At 48.9% G+C, this 16,319-nt stretch overlaps 1 long non-coding RNA gene across 1 annotated transcript; it reads left to right on the top strand.

Annotated features, from left to right (window-relative positions):
• On the top strand, positions 1-16,045 carry LOC135242015 (uncharacterized). The gene is made up of 3 exons (XR_010326201.1): positions 1-263; positions 15,337-15,432; positions 15,879-16,045. It is a non-coding gene; the product is annotated as an uncharacterized LOC135242015 (long non-coding RNA).
• The last annotated feature ends 274 nt before the right edge of the window (positions 16,046-16,319 follow it).

The following is a 16,319-nucleotide window of genomic DNA, read 5'->3' on the forward strand; positions in this document are numbered from 1 at the left end:
CCAAATCAGCCCCACTCCTCTGGAGTGCCATCTAATTTTGGTCCTGATCTCTGTCACATTAAAGCGCATCTTACCATTAAATTATATCGCAAACGTTACTCGCATATAAACTGCGGGTTAAGGATGGGCGAGATCTGGACGCCCGACAACACTCGCCGACCATTTATCGGCAATACTAGGCCTTGTCGTCATTTTTATGAGCGCGATTACGAGGACGAAGTCCTAACCGCTATTCCACGCTGATAACGAAGACGTATTTAGGGGTAAGTAATATTGAGCGTACCTTTGTTTAAAGCTGGAATCAATATTTCTTAAATCGTGCCCATTTTTCATTTAGGACTAGGCTAGCCTACTGTGTCTATTTGGGGGAGGGGTTGAAGATAAATGGGTAGATTCTTTAATCCTTCTTGTTGATATAATAATTGTTAAACCAGCCTACTACAGTTCTTAAAGATCGGGTGTTAGAGAGGTAGTCACACAAAAACGTAATAGATTTTAAAAATTGAGATAGATTATCCAGTGGTTGAGACATTTTAGAGTGGTCCGTTGAGTGTCAAGCAGACAGGCAAAGTGACCAGTTAGACCAGGGATGACCAATCTTATACGAAAAGGGCTGTTGGGGATGCAGTTTTTTGTTTTTGTTTTTGTTTTAGCCCAGCACTAAAACACCTATTTCTACGTATCAAGGTCTTGATTGAAATCCATGATTACTTAATGAAGAATCAGGTGTTGTAGTGCTGGGCTTTAACAATAACCTGCACCCACACCTGACCATTTCGGATATGATCGGACGCCCCTGAGTTAACGGGTCGAGAGACTCACAGAGTACAGGGTAGCTGCAGCACATACAACTAAATAAATAGGCTAGGCGTATGGATGCTTGTACAAATATGAAATAGTTCCAGTGTTAACCAAATTATAGTTTAAGTAAAATGATAAGACTCAGAAGTCTTACTTAGAGCAGCTATTATAAAGTTAACTTAATACATACTCTGGCTTTCATTTTCTTTAGTTCCAACGTCCACCACTAGGGGGAACTAGATAGCTGTCCATCAGTGTTTCTGGCACCATCGAGAGTTTCCCGTCTACAAAGTTAACTTCCAAAGTTTGTGGATACTACTCTCCGTTATCTCCGTCGCCTGCTTCAATCATGCTCACACTTCACAACGTCGTATAGAAGTACTAAAAATCCAATAGCAAATTAATGGTTCCAAAAGAACATGTTTAACCAATCTGCACCTGTCTTCTCCACCTTCTGTCGGTTGCCTGCTTCTTGTCCCCAGTATTTCTGTTCGTGACACTGCAGCATATTATTTCCGAATGTCTGTCTCATAACTGTTACGTATTCATCTACGCCTTTGATTCTCTGCATATTCGAAACCGTAATCACAAATCACTTTCTTTGCCCTTATTTTACTCATCTCAAGAGATCACTGACATTGTCTAATGGGAGATCATAAATTGGTGTAGCAGAGATGACAGCAGGGGCAGCGACAATGGTATTTTTAAAAAATAGCAACGCACTAGGCTACCGTCGCTGCATTCAGACAATCTGCGGCACGATCTCTGAGCATGTCCTTCGACAGACAGTTCTAGTCTTCCTTGTGAGTGTTTTAGGTTGTCTGCCAATTGAATTACTCCATACAGGATTCTATAAAAGTCGAGCTGGTTTCGCGATGTAATTTGAGCCATCCAATTTTCGGTTTATTTACTGTCTAGAGTTTTGTCAATTTGTCTGAGGGGACATATCGTTCAGGTTGCGCTCTGTGTCACCGGTGTCGTCGCGGTGTGCTGGTTTTAGGGCAGGCTGGCCCTGGGGGTCAGTCTGTAGTAAAAAGATGCTGGCTCCTCTGGGCTTTGAGCTGGCCGCGCCGTGTCCCACTGGACCAAGACGAGCCCAGTTCCACTTCTCTCATCCGCAAGGGGTTGCACGGGTCAAAATATCCAGTTTGACTTGCGGGAATTATACTGGTTTGTCGGTGTAAATAAAACTGCTCTGGTTGGACGTTACCAAATGTCTTTCAAAGGTTGTCACTGAAAAACATGGAATTATTTTAAAAATAAAATTTTTAAAAAAGCACAGGTTTTCCACAAGGGCAAAGAAAGATTTTGAAATACAGAAAGCACTAGAAGAGTGTAAACTACAGTACAAGAAAGGATCAGCATTGTTAGCAGGTATTTAGCACAGTCAGCTACTGTTACCTTCATTTCCTTTTGATGCTGTACGACAATTTCTAACGTGACCTCTGCTGTTACCGCGGCTGCTAATGCATTGGAACTAACGCTGCTACATTTGTAATATCTGCTGCCGCTATATCTTTGACCACTGTCTCCCCCTCCCTCTATCCCAGTCTAACCTTTTGCTCTCTGTCTGTTTAGCAGAGGGATAGAGATGTGGAGGGTGAGAGAGACTGACAGTACGCGCTCCCTTGCTCAGTAAATATGAACTGCACTGAACAGACAGGCTCATTCATCACAGACGAAAAAAGAGGGAGGGAGGGAGAGAGGAGGGGAAAAGGGAGGTGAAAAAAATGGAGAGTCAAGGATCGTGGGAGAAAGGAAGGGGCTGGGAGAGGGGTAAATGGAGTGAGAGGGAAGTCAGGAAAGTGGATGGGAGAGGGAGGAGACACGTTGAGGGAGGGGAAAAAAGAACAGGATAACAGAAAAAATACTGGTTAGAAAGGAAGAAGAAGGGGAAGTAAGAAAGAGTAGGATAGCAGAAATAGATACAGTTTTGGAAGGGGCTTCCTTCAACCAGCATGCCATGCCAAAACCCTCTTCTGCACGCCCTGAAAAATTCCCTCTGTACTGTTGACATTCCATCCCTTAATGCTAGTCGCATCAGCTGGGTCCTAGCCTAGCATAGGAGAGACAGACTTGTTGCCCATGACTCTTTTGGAGCTGACATCACATCTGCTTTGAGGGATTTATTCATAAAGATTGTCACTAACTGAAATTTTCAGTTATATTTTGCATGATGGTCAGTTGTCTGTGGTTCACAATGTCAGCGCAGGTTTCCCCTCAAAGGTCTGTGTTTTGTCCCCTTGTTGCTGTACACAAATTACTTGCCTGACGGCATGTCACAACAGCTGAGTTAGCCACTGACTTTACATATTCTGGGTCTCTCTCAGAACAAATGGACATAGCTCAGTACCAAAGTGTGCAATATGTCACGTAACAGTTTGTATTAAGAGGTCTTATTATTGAGTGTCAGATTGATAAGTTAGCTGTGCGTGAAGAAGCCAGTCACCTTCAGCTGAAGAGCACTGATTGTACTTCCTCCTTATAAGCCCGTTGTTTCAGTGTGTTCTGCCATTTTACATTTTCCAACACTGCGTTTCTCTGCAAAGGTTGCTGTCCTGCTGTTTATATATATATATATACATATTTGACACAGCCTGGTGATGGCCTGTATACTCCACTAGTATTTCCAAGTACTGAAGATTAAACACTGTGGGGGGAAAAAAACTAAATGTTTTCATATGGATAGGGCAATCAGATTGTAAGAAGTCGGTTTGTGTTGACAGATCGACGCAGTGCTACTGCTTCTGGCTTTTGTAATAGCTCTTCTTTTGTAATTACGTTTATTACATAATTTAATAGTGTGCTCAATTACCCTTTTCATTTTATCACACTTTTTGAATGTCCAATAAATGTGTGGTTAATACATAGATAACAAAAAAACTTGCATTAAAATAAAACTTGTTTAAAATCTGGATACCTCCATAAGGCAATGATTACAAGAAATATTTTTTCTTCAGACATTGTGTAAAAAAGCAAATAAGTGCCCTAACGCAGGGGTACTTTCAGTCGAAGACTTTCTATGCCTACATAGTCAAAATTTTCCCCAAATTGTATAAAGGACATCATGCCGGCTTACTTAATCATCACACATTACATCCACTTGTGCAGATGGCCACAGGTCAATCGTAAAAGGACACTCAAGCTGTGCATAATGACACAATGAATGAATTCAGATTGTCATAAATTGGCCATTGGGTCGAAAGATCTAAGATCATATATAATAGAGAAAAAAAAACCCAATAATCACATGGATATGAGTAATTTTCCTTTAATTTTCCTTTAATTTCCTTTAATCACAAGTAATTTTCCTTTAATTTTAATTTGGAATGCTCTGTAATATTGGTGAACCTGTCTCTGCCCAGCAACATCCTCTGCCTGTTCTGAGGAGTGCGGACGTCTTCCACCAGGGGCGGCACTACTATCTTTGGGCCTCATGATCACAATGGGGCCCACCGCCACTGAATGAAGTTGTACTCGATCCTACTGTAGTACCCTCCTCCCCCCCCCCCCACTTATGACAGCATTGGCAGTCACCGCTTCCTTTTTCTACTGTCCTCCAGCTGCGCTGCGCTGCGCAGCTGTGACATCACCTGCGCGCAATTCATGCTAACAGGCGATCGATCGCCCAGAGGAGTCGCCCCCTCCCCCCGCGAGATGGGGAAAAGCCTGGCGACAGTTGCCCTCCTTCCCTGGGCTGCATCACAGCCAGCCCAGCCACCCAGCACCCGCCAGACCGCCCTCTGTGCCGGACGCCGGCTGTGACGGCCCCATGCTCTGTCTGCCAGTGCGTCGGTGTGCGTCTCCCACGTCATTGTCAGGGATGTTGAGCCAGGCCGTGACACCAGCGCTTTGTAAAATCAACTCTGCTTTGGCCCGCCATCAGCAAAACAATCCCCCCCCTTGAATTTTAGATTCTTTTAACTCTTGGTCCTTGTCTGATCTGCCTTACCTCAACAGTAGTGCGGGCCACTGTAGTGCAGATTTGTAAAGCGCAGGCGGGCGTAGTGTTGATTTGTGAAACGCCGGCGGACCAACAGCTGTTCTGCGGGCGGACAGCTAGCGTGTGCTGTGTGTGTGCGCTGGCTGGGAATTATGTGTTCCTCCTATGGGGCTGCTGTTCACAGTCAGTACCGGTACCGTGAGGATCCAGCTCTGGGCCACAGAGTGCCTCACTGCACCGAGAGCCAGAACTTCGGTGGGACGAGCCACCGGACGGCCGTCGTGCACCGGGGCGCTCAAGGAACTTTCCAGAAACTTTACTGAATTCCTTACGCACGTGATTCTCTTTGGAGCGAAATCGCGGCTACTGCGAAGATGCTAAAGAAATTACACTCGCATTTCCTACAGTACATGAGGGAGTCATTTAATCAGATGTAGCGATAGATTTTTTCATTTCAGCTAATCGTCCGCCAAGAGAGAATGGCAAATGCCTCGCATCTAGTCATATCACAGCCAAAAGAATAAAATAACTATGTGTTGCCCTGTCTCTGTTTATTACGTGTGATTGGCAGTAATTTGTGCGTGGCATATTTCCTTTGGAGATTTTTAAACATTCAGTCCAACTTGTACAATATATGATTGCGATCTGATACACTCCCTCCCAGTTTGAACAAGGTTTACATACCCCCCTGCTGCCGCCCCCACCAAATTTGATATTGACACAGGCCTCGCGTTCAGACAACATCTCTGACATCAACAAAAGGGCCTTTCTGTGACTTTAACCACATGTATCAGGTTTTAGCGATGCCGACCTCCTGAGGCTTTCTCCATCTGCACAAGCCCACCTTGCACGATACCCAGCCGCGGGATCCTGCAGCCAAAACTGTGATGGTCTCATCATGACCACATCTAGCAACAAATTGCCAACTCTGTAAGCTAAGACCCGACATCGTCCCTGGAAACTCTTTTCATTTGATGCTCCGTGGCCTCTCTGTGTCTCCTCTGAAGATATCGCCACACACAAAGTACTCAGAGAATCTTTCATTATGTGTCCTTCTCAAACACTGTTTTTTTTTTCCTGGAACTTCACGTTTGGCAGCCTCAGCAGACCTCTGTACAGCCTATGATTGTAAGGGCAGAACAGTGTGTTCATAAGGGAAGAACAGTGTGTTCATAAGGGCAGAACAGTGTGTTCCTAAGAGCAGAACAGCTTGTTCCTACGGGCAGACAGTGTGTTCATAAGGACAAAACAGCGTGTTCATAAGGGTGGAACAGTGTGTTCATAAGGGCGGAACAGTGTGTTCATAAGGGCAGAACAGTGTGTTCATAAGGGAAGAACAGTGTGTTCATAAGGGCAGAACAGTGTGTTCATAAGGGAAAAAACAGCATGTTCCTAAGAGCAAAACAGTGTGTTCATAAGGGCGGAACAGTGTGTTCATAAGGGTGGAACAGCATGCTCATAAGGGAAGAACAGTGTGTTCATAAGGGAAGAACAGTGTGCTCATAAGGGAAAAAACAGTGTGTTCCTAAGAGCAAAACAGCTTGTTCCTAAGGGCAGACAGTGTGTTCATAAGGGCAAAACAGCATGTTCATAAGGACAGAACTGTGTGTTCATAAGGGAAGAACAGCATGTTCATAAGGGCAGACAGAGTGTTCATAAGGGCAAAACAGAAACATACTCTCTACCATAGCATTCATCAGCATTTTCCTTACTTTTATGATTAGTGTATCTCTTCTGACACTGGAAAAAGTTTTGATTACACACTCCAACAGAGGCATAATACACAGAAAAGAGACTTAATTTGGCTTGCCATTAAATAGATGTATTGGAGTTTCAGCCCTTGGCCTTTCCAAAGGGAAGCAAACTCGCACCCCTACATAAATTAGGAGCAGATAAATTATCAGAGAGCGAGGGAGAGGATAAAAGATGTGGCATAATTAAAGCCAGTGGGTGCTTAGAAAATGACAGTCTTAACTTCTTTCTCCTGGCCAGTCCTGTCTTCGGTGTCATGGTCCTGTGTTCCTGTCTGTGTTTCCCTTGTTGGGCCGCCAGATGGCGGCACTTCTGTTTTGTGTCCTGCTCCCCTCCTGTTAATTGTATGATTGTTTCAATTGTCTCGTTATCCCATCATGGTTCCCACCTGTGTCTTGTTATCCCCTCCTTCTGGTTTGATTGTTTTTTGAGTTCACCTGTGTCTTGTTACCCCTTGTCTATTTAAGTTCTCTGTTCCCTTGACTCGGGTGCTGGTTCCTTGCGTGTGTTCTGCCTTGTGTTTGTTACCTGACATACATGTACCTGCCTGCTTGTGTTTGTTTCCCGACTGTATGTACCTGCTTGTTCCCTTGTGCTCTGCCTTCCCGTGTTCTGCCCCGCCTGTGTTTTTGAGTTCTTGTTGTTTTCTGTTTCATTAGATTATTTTTTGAGTTTGTGTTTCACCTGCCTGTATTTTGTTCCTGACTTGTGTTTTTGTCCTTCCCTTGTGCTCTGCCTTCCCGTGTTCTGCCCTGTCTGTGTTTTTGAGTTCCTGTTTTCTGTTTCATTAGATTATTTTTTGAGTTTGTGTTTTAGCCCATTGTGGCCTTGTCTGTTCCTTGTTTGTTCACCTTGTGTTAGTAAAGTCTTTGTTAATTTTCCCTTTTGAGTTTGTGTTTTTTTTCCCTCTGCGTTTGGGTCCCCCCTACCCGGACCGTCACAGAAGGAACCAGCCAGTGTGGGACCCAGCAGAGGTGTTTTTTTTTTTTTTTTTTTTTTTTTTTTTTTTTTGTTTGTTTGTGTTTGTTTATCATGCCACCGGGGTGGTGGAGTGACCCGGAGGACTCGCCACCCAGCGACTGGGAGTCCCTCGCCCTTGAGCTTCCCAGTGCCCGGGGTGGGCGGTCACGGAGGCGCCGTGGTCGGGCTGCCTCCCGGTCGGCCAGACCTCCAGCTGCCCAGCCAGCGGTTCCCGGCCCTGCGTCATTCCAAGGGACTCGACTGGCGATCTTTCCAGGGCCCGGCCCGCGGGGGTCCCGCCGGTCCCGTCCAGCTGCCCAGCCTGGTTCCCTACGGCTGTGGTCTGTGCTCCTGTCCCCTGCCCAGCCCAGTCGGCAGGCCCCTCGGCCTGCTCCACCCCAAGTCCAGGAAGGGCCTTCACGGCCTGCTCTGCTCCAAGTCCCGGAGCGGCCTTCACGGCCTGCTCTGCCTCAAGTCCCGGAGCGGCCCTCACGGCCTGCTCTGCCTCAAGTCCCGGAGCGGCCCTCACGGCCTGCTCTGCCTCAAGTCCCGGAGCGGCCTTCACGGCCTGCTCTGCCTCAAGCCCCGGAGCGGCCTTCACGGCCTGCTCTGCCTCAAGCCCCGGAGCGGCCTTCACGGCCTGCTCTGCCTCAAGTCCCGGAGCGGCCTTCACGGCCTGCTCTGCCTCAAGTCCCGGAGCGGCCTTCACGGCCTGCTCTGCCTCAAGTCCCGGAGCGGCCTTCACGGCCTGCTCTGCCTCAAGTCCCGGAGCGGCCTTCACGGCCTGCTCTGCCTCAAGTCCCGGAGCGGCCTTCACGGCCTGCTCTGCCTCAAGTCCCGGAGCGGCCTTCACGGCCTGCTCTGCCTCAAGTCCCGGAGCGGCCCCCAGAGCCACCTGGAGCCCCGGAGAGGCTCCCAGATCCGCCTCGAGCCCCGGAGAGGCACCCAGAGCCGCCTCGAGCTCCGGAGAGGCCCCCAGAGCCGCCTCGAGCTCCGGAGAGGCCCCCAGAGCCGCCTCGAGCCCCGGAGAGGCCCCCAGAGCCGCCTCCAGCCCCGGAGAGGCCCCCAGAGCCGCCTCCAGCCCCGGAGGTCCCGCCTGCTCTGACCCTTCCGCGGAGGCCGCCTGCTACACCCAAGTTTCGGGCTTTACTTGTGCCTCGAGCCCCGGGGGGGCCTCCGGAGCCGCCTCAAGCCCCAGGGGGGCCTTCGCAGCTGCCTCGAGTCCCGGGGGGGCCTCCGGAGCCGTCCAGAGCTCCGGAGAGGCTTCCGGAGCCGTCCAGAGCTCCGGAGAGGCTTCCAGAGCCGTCCAGAGCCCCGGAGAGGACAACGGTCCCTTCGGTTGTCCCGCAGGGGCCGCCGCAGACTGCTCTGGCCGCCCCACAGGCTAAGCCACCTGCCTTGCCCCCTAGCGTTCGTGCTCCCCCTGGCGTTCATGCTCCCCCTGGCGTTTGTGCTCCCCCTGGCGTTTGTGCTCCCCCTGGCGTTTGTGCTCCCCCTGGCGTTTGTGCTCCCCCTGGCGTTTGTGCTCCCCCTGGCGTTTGTGCTCCCCCTGGCGTTCGTTCTCCCCCTAGCGTTCGTGCTCCCCCTAGTGTTCTCGCGCCCCCAGTGTCCGTTCTTCCCTAGTGTTCTTGCTCTCCCTAGTGTCCACACCTTGCCCCCTGGCGTTCGTGCTCCCCCTGGCGTTCGTGCTCCCCCTAGTGTTCTCGCGCCCCCCAGTGTCCGTTCTTTCCCTAGTGTTCTCGCTCCCCCTAGTGTCCACACCTTGCCCCCTGGCATTCGTGCTCCCCCTGGGTTCGTGCTCCCCCTGGCGTTCGTGCTCCCCCTGGCGTTCGTGCTTCCCCTAGTGTTCTCACGCCCCCCAGTGTCCGTTTTCCCTCTAGTGTTCCCCCGTCCTCCAGGGTTCGTCCTTCCCCTGGTGTTGTCGCTCCCCCGAGTGGTCGTCACTCCCCGGTGTCCGTGCTCCCCCCAGTGGTCGTCCCTCCCCCGGTCTCGTCGCTCCCCCCAGTGGTCGTCCCTCCCCGGTCTCGTCGCTCCCCTGGTGTCCATTCTCCCTTTGGTGTCTGTCCTCCCAACCGTGTGTCCGTGTGTTCCCCGGCCCCCCTGTCTAATTGTCTGCCCGCCTGTTTGTCTGTTAGTCTACCCGTATGTGTGTCAGCCAGTTTGTTGGCCTGTTTGTCTGCCCCCAGGCCGTCAGCCCATCGGCCAACGTGTTTGCCCGCCTGTCTGCCTGTCTGTCTGTGTGCCAGTCCGCGTGTGTTTTGTCTTGTTTGCCTGTGTGTCAGTCCTTATGTCAGTTGTTGGGTTCCCCCCTCGCCTTCCCTGTCTGCCTGTCCCTTTGTGTGTCCATCGGTGTCGCCGTGTGCCTCCCGCCTGCTTGTCCCTGTGTCTGTCTTTTTAGGTCTCCCTATTGTGCCAGTATCTGGCAGTCTGTTTCCCCCTCAGTCTTGTCCAACCCAGTCCAGTGTTGTCGTGCCCCGTCTCGTTGCTGTCCTGTGTCCACCTCGCCCCAGTCCAGTCCTGTATGTCTGCCTTGCCCCTGTCCAAGTCCCCCCTGGTTTCCTGAGTTCCCCCTGGTTTCCTGAGTCCCCCTGTCGCCCGAGTGCGGGCCCTGAGTTTCCCCGAGTCGCCCGATGTGCGGGCCCTGAGTTTCCCCCGAGTCGCCCGAGGTGCGGGCCCTGAGTTTCCCCCGAGTCGCCCGATGTGCGGGCCCTGAGTTTCCCCCGAGTCGCCCGATGTGCGGGCCCTGAGTTTCCCCGAGTCGCCCGATGTGCGGGCCCTGAGTTTCCCCGAGTCGCCCGATGTGCGGGCCCTGAGTTTCCCCCGAGTCGCCCGATGTGCGGGCCCTGAGTTTCCCCCGTGTCGCCCGAGTGCGGGCCAGCCCTGAATTTCCCCGTGTCGCCCGAGGTGCGGGCCCTGAGTCTCCCCCGTGTCGCCCGATTGCGGGGCCCTGAGTCTCCCCCGTGTCGCCCGATGTGCGGGCCCTGAGTCTCCCCCGTGTCGCCCGATGTGCGGGCCCTGAGTCTCCCCCGTGTCGCCCGATGTGCGGGCCCTGAGTTTCCCCCGTGTCGCCCGATGTGCGGGCCCTGAGTTTCCCCCGTGTCGCCCGGGTTCTGCCCAGCCCTGAGTCTCCCCGTGTTGCCCGGGTCCTGCCCAGTCCCGAGTCCTGCTCCCCCGTCTGAGTCCAGTCCCGAGTCCTGCGTCCCGTTCTAGTCCTGAGTCCCGTCCTGTTCCTGTCCAGTCCTGCTTCTGCCCTGAGTCCTGTGTCCAGTCCTGTTCCTGTCCAGTCCTGTTCCTGTCGAGTCCTGTTTCCAGCCCCGAGTCCCTCTCCAGCCCCGAGTCCCTCTCCAGCCCCGAGTCCCTCTCCAGCCCCGAGTCCCTCTCCAGCCCCGAGATCCCTTCCTGTCCACTCCAGCCCCGAGTCTTGTCTTGTTCCGTTCCTGTCCAGTCCAGCCCCGAGTCTTGTCTTGTTCCGTTCCTGTCCAGTCCAGCCCCGAGTCTTGTCTTGTTCCGTTCCTGTCCAGTCCAGCCCCGAGTCTTGTCTTGTTCCGTTCCTGTCCTGTTCCTGCCCCAGTTCTGTGTCCAGTCCCTGTTCCTGTCTGAGTCCTGTTCCCTCGTCAGAGTCCGGTCCAGAGTCTTGTTCCTGTGTTCTGTCCCTGTTCTTGTCTTGTCCAGTCCTGAATCCGGTCTCCAGCCCCACCCTCTGTTGACTCCCTCCCCGGGTCGGCCTCCTGGGACGTCAGGAGCCGTCCCTTGGGGGGGGGGTACTGTCATGGTCCTGTGTTCCTGTCTGTGTTTCCCTTGTTGGGCCGCCAGATGGCGGCACTTCTGTTTTGTGTCCTGCTCCCTCCTGTTAATTGTATGATTGTTTCAATTGTCTCGTTATCCCATCATGGTTCCCACCTGTGTCTTGTTATCCCCTCCTTCTGGTTTGATTGTTTTTGAGTTCACCTGTGTCTTGTTACCCCTTGTCTATTTAAGTTCTCTGTTCCCTTGACTCGGGTGCTGGTTCCTTGCGTGTGTTCTGCCTTGTGTTTGTTACCTGACATACATGTACCTGCCTGCTTGTGTTTGTTTCCCGACTGTATGTACCTGCTTGTTCCCTTGTGCTCTGCCTTCCCGTGTTCTGCCCCGCCTGTGTTTTTGAGTTCTTGTTGTTTTCTGTTTCATTAGATTATTTTTTGAGTTTGTGTTTCACCTGCCTGTATTTTGTTCCTGACTTGTGTTTTTGTCCTTCCCTTGTGCTCTGCCTTCCCGTGTTCTGCCCTGTCTGTGTTTTTGAGTTCCTGTTTTCTGTTTCATTAGATTATTTTTTGAGTTTGTGTTTTAGCCCATTGTGGCCTTGTCTGTTCCTTGTTTGTTCACCTTGTGTTAGTAAAGTCTTTGTTAATTTTCCCTTTTGAGTTTGTGTTTTTTTTCCCTCTGCGTTTGGGTCCCCCCTACCCGGACCGTCACATTCGGTCCTGTTGTGTGTGGGATGTTAATTATTTTTTATCTTACAGATTATTTCCCCATAAGGCTTATTTCTCCTTTTTTTTTGTTCAAGCTCTCCCTTTTTTTCCCTTGACCCTCCATCTCCTCCATTTACCTCCTTACTCTCTCTATCCACAGCCCACTATTCTCCCTCCATGCCTTCCTTTTCCCCCTCAAAGACAGGGGAGAGGGAGGATGACGTGTGACAGATGCCATATTTCGACTTTCTGTCACAGAGATTAATATTGACACAGTGTGTTTCTTTCCAGGGGGTTGGTGACTGTGTGTGTTGTGTACTTATTTCATTATTTGGAGTTCAGGCAGTTTTTCTCAAGAATCAGACAATAACAAATGTATAGACTGAAATAAAGACAGACAAAGCAGATTGTGCTCTGCTCACATTTTGGGCTATGGGCTACAGTCTATCGCTCTTTACCTTACTCACTATCTCTCCATATGTGTTTCACTTTTTGTTCCTTTTTTTTTGCACTGAAGAATGCTTTGAGTCAGAGTAGGCCGACACTGACAAATTTTGTTCCACCAGGTACCGCACTTAAGAAATAAGTAAGAAATTATTATCTAATAATGAGTCTACTGCAAGTTCTATAGATTGCAAAACAATGAAAACAATTTATTTATTTACATACTTATTTATTTTCTGATTGCTTTCATTATCCAATTTGAAGTCTGGAGGGTCTGCTGGTCTGGGGCAAAAAACATTTGATACTGTGAAAGACTATCTGCTCAAAAAATCACAGAATGAGAACAGAGGAAATTATTTACTGTGGCAAAAGTAAAATACATCAAGTTACATTGACAAAAATGAAAGATACTTAAGCAAGAAATGGACAAATGAAAGAAATAAAGAAAGTTACAAAGTAAACAAATAAAAATAAAGCGAGAAAGAGATAGGCCTAGGCGCGGGAGACATACACCCGGCGGGGGAAACAGTTGTCGCTGGAGACTTTTATTGACTTTTTTCCCTCTTCAATCGCACGTGACCGGAGCGCGCGCGGGGGCTAACAGATAAATTCACAGAGAGAGGGACTGAGGTAGAGAGAGAAATGAGAAAATAAATTACTCTGGAAAGATATGACGATAGGCTACACGCGGCTTTAAATCTAAAAGGGAATTCGCGACACACTCGACCAATTTGTCACTGCGCTTTTTACCTTTTTTCATTTCTTTTTGGTACTTTTTCCCTATTATTTTTCCCTTCCTCAATACCCCGGTGCCCCTAATTTACCCCTCTTTTCTCGAGCATTCATCTGCTCTTAACACCTTCCCCGTTTTTCCATGTTGTCTTTTTATTCTTACCAGCATGTTGTATTTGTTCGTCCAGGTTTCCTTATGGCTAGTGAATTTCTTTAATTTTAGCTGACATAACAGTTCCCGTGATTATAAATTTGCATCCTCGAAATCCTCGATTTCCCAATATCCGTGTACGCAATAGATCTAAAGTTTAGTGGCTATCAGTCAGTCCTATCTATATATCTATCTATGCAACGTGTCCATTTATCAATTGTTACTAAATATATCAACCCGTTTCTTCTTTCAGTACAATAGCCTACATTCAGTAACTACATGCGCGAATCGCATGTCCTACTCACACACACACACATACAATGAGAAAGGGGAAAGAAATCGTAAAAGAAAGAGGGGTACCCATAGAGAATGGTGGGGCTGAAAAGGGAAAGAAAAGAAAAGGGAACAGAAAGAAAACGCAGTCTTAAAGTATACCCCCCTCTTTTATTTAATTTAGACGCCAGGCGAAAATCGATCCTGCCATTCGATACGCAATCCGAATCAAGGCGAATTAAGCGGGCGGAAATTAACTCTGAAAATATTTTTGATGGAGTGGCTTGTAGTCTCTCGGCCAAATGGACTGCAAAGTGGAACAAATGACAGGGGCCTAGTGGTGGAGACAGCGCCGCTCCATCTTCCATTAGGCCGTAATGGGATAGGTCCAGCCCCCTAGCTCGACTCGGCTGCATTAATCAAAACAGCCGCTATATGAAGATTTATGGTTCTCCCCGCGTCGCCGCTTCACTCCAGCGCCACTGAAGCCGGAGCCAGTTCTCGGTGTGCGTGTGTGTTTGAGGGAGGGGGAGTGTGTGCTCTCCCCTCTCCCTTTTAGTTTTCTTCTCTTCGTTTTCCCCTTCCTTGCGCATACGCAAACGGAGTGGCGTGTCCAGCTTTTCTCGCACGTGCGGCATCCTGCGGCCTGTCTAATAATATCTGCTTACTATTTATTTATTTATTTATTTATTTATTTATTTATTTATTTATTCCCCTACTGTCCCTTACTGAGCAAGCATCATATGATATATATATATATATATATATATATATATATGTTACAATTTTTTTAAACTTACAACTAACTTAAGCAACTTATGATTTTTTTTTGGTGGAAATGGTGTAGTCAAAGTAGGGAGGGGTATGACAAGTCCCGTTACTTGCCCTGCCCCCATCCTTTCCTTCACTTGTAATTTACTGACTTCTGCCCACATCATCACCTACACACTCCGCCACAGACACTCGTAAAGGTGCCATTACTTCAAGGAAACTTTGAGTGCACTTCTGCTGACTTGCCCAGGGGCTAGATTTATTATACAGTAGTGCCACTGAAAATGCGTCCTTAATTCCCTTGTAATTCATACATGTAAATATGATTTTTTTTTTTTAATGTGGAACAGCTAGGGATGAACGGTTTTATTTTGTTGAGGCAGTGGTAGACTCTCAAACAAACTGCATGCAACACTTTCATAATTCATAGACATGAGGAGCCGGAGAAGTCAAAGATAAGCTCAGGTGAGCTCAGGTCAGATAATATAATAGGCTCAGTGGAATCTGAACAGGTGCAAGTGTGTAATGAATGGAAGACCAAGAGCTGAGGGCCACTAACAGACATTACTGGTCTTTCTCAACCCGGCATACTGTGTGTTTCTCTTTGGCTCTCAACATACAGGACCCAAATGGTACCGTTTCTGTTCCTTTTTTTGTTTTTTTTTTCTTCAGTCTTTCTCACCTGAGTGAAATTTTTTTCCCTCCCATATAACCCCCATTTATTTTTGACACCCCACCTACAGCTTTCGTATACTGAACTTTCTTTATTCTTTGCGCATCCTCACCGCCACTACGCACCCCACCCCCCCACCCCCCTTTTTTTCCCCACTCATATAATGAAACCGACACGGTGACATCTCTATATACATCCAGCTATCTCTGTTTTCCTTTCGCCCTCCCTCTTTCCCCTTTCTTTTCTTTTCCTGCGCGCAGAGGGGAAGCTGACTGCCAGTTTCAGTCTGCCAGAGGGTTTATTTAAATTAGAAACGCTTCAGTCTCCTCATACCCCCTTCTCTCTCCCTTTCTCCCCCCCCCCACCCTCTCAACACCCCTCTCTCCAGGCTCTGGTGACTCCCCCTTCCGACTGCAGCCCCCCAGAGCCCAGTCAAAAGCTGTGCAACTTTTGAAGATAAGAGGGGGAACAGAGAGACTGACAGGTAAAGAGGAAATGAACACGGAAAACAGTGTCGTGTGTGTGTGTGTGCGCGCATGCATGTGTTTATGTGTGTGTGTGTGTATGTGGGGGGGAGGTTCATCCTCCTAATTTTTTCCTTAGTATTTCTATCTGCGACTGCTTTTTTTAAACACCTCCCACTAACTCTTGAAGCCGTCCTAGAGTCATTGACTCCATAATGTTTAAGTAGCCTCTGCCTACAGTGTATAGTCAAGCTGCGAATGACTGCGTAAATACAGGGAGTGATAAACTGTTGTGCAAACTTCCATTCTTTCTCTTCCCCCACCGTCGCTCTGTCCTCCGTGTATAAGATGCATGGTGGAGGTCAGTCATCCTCTCTAATCAACTCTGTTAATAATGACCCTCCTTCTTGCTCCACCCTCCCCCGCCCCCGCTTCTTTTCCTATTAACGTGCAATTATTTTTGCAGGCTGAGCCGTAGTCACAGCGAGGGGAAACGAGGTGTGGAGAGCATCTAATCACTGATTGACGTCGAACGCATTCATATATCATATCGCAGTTAGTATCATTGTTATCAGCACTTGGAGAATCGTAGCGATTAACAGAAGCATTATTGTTATAATAAATGAATTTTGTCTGTTGACCTACTGATTATTTGGTGTTTTTACGTATTTACACTAAGTATTGTGAATGTAATTTAGATAAAGCTCTGTGTGTGTGTGTACAGCAGCACCGGATTTCCGTTGTAGTTAGGTCTTGGTTCTTCGACATATGCAATTGCCATAATTAGTCAACAGTGTCAGCGTTGCTACTGTTGTCTTTTTAATATGACAGCAAGGTCGTATGGTCATCCCTGCAACTGATCGCGTTAAACAAGTAGGGTCTTACCGCCCACGAGGGGTCTACTGTG

This window comes from Anguilla rostrata, chromosome 1, assembly GCF_018555375.3.
Source record: "Anguilla rostrata isolate EN2019 chromosome 1, ASM1855537v3, whole genome shotgun sequence".
Taxonomy (NCBI): domain Eukaryota; kingdom Metazoa; phylum Chordata; class Actinopteri; order Anguilliformes; family Anguillidae; genus Anguilla; species Anguilla rostrata.